Consider the following 5,709-nt stretch of genomic DNA (forward strand, 5'->3'; position numbering starts at 1 on the left):
TTGTACTAAAACTGAGGTGTGTGCTTTTGATTGCGCGGATAGAAACGATATGGAGATAGACATCCCGAAACGATATGGAGATAGACATCCCTGTTTGTGCAAATACGAAATACGGTTATTTAAACAGTGACAGATATTACTACTTTCCCCCATTTCCTCTTAGAACCAAGTCCTAGATTCATGCTACAACTTTCCCACTTTCTTCCCTATTTGAACCAACGCTTTGAGTTGGCTGTATGAACTAGCTTTACTTCTAATAATACTAGAAGTCTAGGTGGCTTTGGAACAGTGGATGGAAGTAGAAAAGGATCCACAAGAAGGGGGAAGAGCTGGGGCAGTAGAGCAAGGCAGGTTTCGAAGGAATATATACCTGAGGGTCATCGGCATGTGGCAAAGACGGCGTCGGGAGGCCGCATCTTGGCCACAATACCGCAGGGAGGAAGAAGGGGTCGGAGGCCCTCCCGAGCCGGTGCTCTCTCGGAGAGAACGGCACGGCCGTCAATCGGGACGCGCGGGCAGCCGTTGGTCTCCTCCCTCGCCGCTGACGACAGCGTGAACGATGCACCTACACCCCCTGCCCCGGTCGAGGTTGTCCGGCCAGATTTGTGACCAGCCGTGAGCTGAGAGAGAGTGTGGCCACCTATGTCTTGCTTAGATCTGGAGAGCATGAGAGAGTGAACGAGAGGAACCCTAGTAAAGCAAGTGCTAAGGCTCCTGCTTTTATATATAGTGGAGTGATTTTGTTGTACCGGCTTCAAAAAAATGCGCTCCTACGTGTACCTGCGAGTGGGTGTGAGAGAACTAGTGCGTGCGTGCACCACTTCTCTTTGTGAGAGTACAATATATACTATGCCCAAAGCACATCCGCCGCAAGAGTAATAGTATAAGTGTGTGACGTGTGAGCTAAAATAAAATGTGCGCGCCGTCTTTTGTTTTTTAGAAGTTCTGAGGGTAGGGTATGAAGAGCACATATGTGCGTGACGTCTACCTACAGATAGACGATGGGTGCGATGTGCGAGTCTGCGAGAGGACTCAGGAGAGTCGTGACTCGTGAGGGTGCGTGTGCGTGAGAGAGATGGGGGCACGTATCAATGCAATGCATGTGTCCGTAAATCATTATCCGACAAATGTTCGCCACAAGCCTTTTCCTGACGAACGCCGTAAGAACCGTTAGATCGGCATCCGACAGTGTCAGTTTTGCCATGTCATTTAATAGAACAGCCACTCCTCCTACACACAAATCTTCCACGTGAGTGTTAGCAACTGCCGTATGCTCCCTCCATTCCGAAATGCAGTGCATATAGCTTTATTGAAAATTAGAACCTCGCAAACTTTTACCGAGTTTTCGCGTACCAAATTCCACATGTAGAATACCCTGTATATATCATTTCATTCATGTTCAAGAGGTAACTATAAAGATGGGTGAGGAGTCTACAAAGAAAGACCATCGTATCACCCGCAGCAATTTCAACCATCCTTTAGTGTCGAGGAATATCATAGGAACTCTATATGATATGATTTTTATAGGATTTTTTTCCTTTAGAGCCAATTGGTTCATAGGAATAGATTCATATACTCTACATTTCAGAGGAAATAAACATGATATCATTTCTGTAGCTTTAGAGCCACTTAGTTCATATGAATGGATTCCTATACTCCCTTAATTTCAAAGGAAAATAAACATTAGCGTATATTCAATAGAAAAGTTCCTATGATATGAACCAAATTACATCTCTTTACTAATCCATCCTCATAGGAATTGAGATACATGTCATCTCTAGATTCAATAGAAAAGTTCCTATGATGTGAACCAAATGACATCTCTTTTCCAATCCCTACTCATAGGAATTGAGATGCTCCATGTCATCTCTTTCCCTACAACTTCCATGTATACATCTTCTATTCCTAAATAGATAGTACAACCCACTAGTAGCTTCTTTCCAAAACATGCAACTATGGCACAAGAACTATATAGTGTGCCAATAACTTTGAAAGATGGTCGCTGGATGAAGCTAACCCGACAGTGCAGAGATGGGCAAATCCGAGCACTACTGGCCATTGGATATCATCAACATTCCACCAGGTCTGCCACATGTACAATTTAGAAGACTCCATGGTTTAACTTAAGCATAATGCACAAACCTCAAAACACAAGCACTTCTCCTTTGTTCTAGAATCTTCTGTATCATAATTGATTATTTTTTTCTAAATGAATTGCCATTATTTGTTTTTTACTTTATGATTTACAATGCACAACCCCATGAATCTTAACATTTTTATAATACTAATTGATTTTGAATGAGATGAACTATAAGAACTAAACAAACATCTACATCATGCATATATGACTCAAAGCTTTACATGCTATAGTGTGTATTTATTCATAATTTGGTTTCGAAATCTCATGCGTTCAATACATGTGTACCTTACTAGTTTTGAGTAGAGTAGCAAATTCACGCGGCCCCGGGTATATCAAAATGCAGGACCCATGCATCATTGCCTTCCGGTTGAACCTACATCCATAATTTTTTGTACGTGCTATATCTCCACTGGTCCCCGAATCCAAAATGCTGCCTCGTTCCCGTAAAACCAAGCGGCCCACACATATTTAAGGCGTCGACTCGAACCCGTTTACTACGACGTGGCCCTGCACGCTGTAGTACTCCTACAAACCCTACCGCCACACTCATCATCGGTTTTCTTCAAGAGGACGAGGGAGAAGTCGATTTGTAGTGGAGGCGCTTTCAAAAATAGGATCTGTAGTGGAGACCCCTACCCTAGGGTGCCCTAGGTAGCTGCCGCACACATCATTGTTTTCTCTTTTCTTTATGCTCTTGCGCGCTAGAGTGAAATGACGGTTGCTTCGTCCGTCCAGCTTAATGCGAGAAAGGTGGGGCTTTGTGATTTGACCCCTCATCGCTCATTTTCTACTACTGCAGCGCTATGACCGGGGTGCCTCCAATTCCAACTGCTGCTCCGAACTGTAATTTGGTGCATTGCACGTGGAACAAGATGATGGATGAGCCGCATGTCTGCCAAAGGGGTCCTGTTAAGTGTGTCACCATTTCATGTGTGGACTGACCCTGCTTGAGTTGCTACGCCAACACGACAGGAGCAGCCTACCACTTGGTTTTGCTCCTTGGTGAATCCCGACTATATTGATCTAAAAAGATACATGCTGAACTACCCTCTCCATCTCGGTTTTTTATTTGTAGGCATCTTGGTTTATAGGGCCTACACGTAGTTTTAGGTCATCCATTTGACTAACTAAATATGAGTTACTACTATGTCAGAAAAAGTATACCATTGGATTCTTATTGGTTGATATGTGAAGAAACAAGAAACGAGGTAGAAGTTAATGCACCGCGCCTTAGTATTTTGGGATTATTTAGTTTTCGTAAGATGACTTACTCACCTAGACGGAGGGAGTAGTTGTATTTAAAAGTCGAGGGCGGGGCTTTTCCTGCGCGGTAGGCGGCGGGGCAGTTCCTCCTAGTCGGTTCGAGAGAGACGCGAGAAGACGAGGGAGTAGGCTGCTGCAAACGTAGGACTGTGTGATTTGACAGCGAGTTACTGCTGGACAGGTGGGGCCCCGTGATTTGACTTGCCATTATCATTTTAACTGCGGCGCTACGACCGGCGTGAGTCTCCCGATTCCTGTCCACCTCCATACAGGTGCCTCTCCCAATGCTCCACCATGTAGTAGAGGATGGCTCTTGCATGAGAGCCCACTTCTCCACTTTTTCCTTGCCTCTCTTTCCTCCACATATGCAAAAATGCCATGTAAAGCGCACTATTGTACTTACTTGCTCCTACAGGTGCTTAAGCTTGCCACATAGGCATAAAGTCTGATGTGGCAAGTTAATCAAGAAGAGAGAGACTAGTTTGGTGACCCAAGGAAGAAACGGTGCTAAGTGCGTACCTAGGTGAAAAGACAATTTTGAGTCTATAGCTAATTAAATGAAGCAAACTTAGCAACACCATTTCATTGGAAGAGGTCACTCCTTGGCAAATGCACTAAATACTAGTACTCCTTGTGTCCCATAATATAAGAACATTTTTGACACTACACTAGTGTCAAAAACGTTCTTATATTATGGGACTGATGGAGTACGAAGAAAGAGATAGAGAGGAGTAAAAAAATACACTTATAGCCAACCTTGTTGTAGTATGAGTGACTAAGTGATGACTATGTATGACATGCCAACATCAGATAGCCTAACGCACCGTGTTAAATCTCCAAGGGCGCGACCGCGCGAGCGACGCGACGGTCGTGGTAGGTGCGACCATGATACGGGCTGCTGGCAGCCCTTGGATCTGAGATCAAACGGTCGCATGCTAAGTTGCTGAAAATTTGCAGAATAACCCTCCAGGATAGGATATTCACCCATAGGTCAAGAATCACGCCATGCAACCGTTCGATCTTAGATCCAAGGGCTCTCGGAAGCCTGTATGATGGGAGAATGGAAAGCCACTACCCTGGCATTCGCACGCTGGCAGTTCGCTCCTACTTGTCCCCGCATGTCCTTTAATACTACGACAGTTCGCTCCTAGTCGTCCCGTCCATTCACATTACGGCAGTTCCACTAATCCTAACCCTCCTTCCAAATCCATGGTGTCCCAAATCTCCCCGATCGGCGGTAAGTACAAGGTTAGAACCATCACCGACGATGAGTTCGATGTCATCTACACCCGTACTTCCGCGATGGTGAAAGGATGCCTTTCTCGCTTCAGACGCATGTTCGAAAACTCACATGATGAGTGGGTCGCTGGGCTAGATGTTGAGTACACCACAATCATGAGACGAGAGAAGGATCTAAAGGACGAAGAGAGGAAGAAGCCCTCCGTGATCCAGGTTTGCGTACATAACGTTTGCTTGGTCTACCACATATGCCATGCCGACATTGAGTGCCAGGATTTTAAGAACTTCCTCGAGGACAAAATAGTGAAATTCGTTACTGTAAATTTTAAGAACGACAAAGAAGTCCTGGGTCAGATAGGCCTCGTTGTAGGCAACCCCTTCGACCTCCAGAAGAATCGGCTGGTGCCCTCTTGTCAGCCCTCAATGCTGACCCTGGCAGGAGCCATGGTTCATCCTTCGTACCGTAAACTGGAGAAACCTCATTACACGTTTCATCATCATGCATGGCAGCGGAATGTACTAGATATAGACCACATCCACTACGCTGCAATGGATGGCTACCTTTGTTTCGATATTTACAAGGGTTGGATGAAGAGCAACAGCCAAGTTGGCGGTTCAAGCAAAGAAGTATCGGCCAAGAGGTAGAGGGCCAAGGACGAAGTCGAGGACGTGGACGAGGACTCCGAGTAAGGTGGCAGTGTCGTTGCTCATGGTGGTTCTAAACTTCTAATGCAGTGTCTACCGGATTAGTTGCATAATTTAATTTCAGGTGTGCTTAGTTTAATTTGAGGGGTGTGTTGTGCTGAGCCCCCAGCAGAACTATGCTATGTTTCTTCTCGTTACTTTAACTCTTCAGTATGTACATACTACTAGTATTTCTTTAATAGAATTTAGCACCCCAATTAAGCATGTACTAGCTTTTTTAATAGTACTATATGCATAATTTGGTGACGAGCGCTCTCTATATGTACCACCTTTTTTTTAAATTTCAATTTTTGCTCCATGGGGCAATCCATCGATAGTACTACTGTACAAAAGTATACATTTTTTAAAAGGCTAGCGTACTG

This window comes from Triticum aestivum, chromosome 3B, assembly GCF_018294505.1.
Source record: "Triticum aestivum cultivar Chinese Spring chromosome 3B, IWGSC CS RefSeq v2.1, whole genome shotgun sequence".
Taxonomy (NCBI): domain Eukaryota; kingdom Viridiplantae; phylum Streptophyta; class Magnoliopsida; order Poales; family Poaceae; genus Triticum; species Triticum aestivum.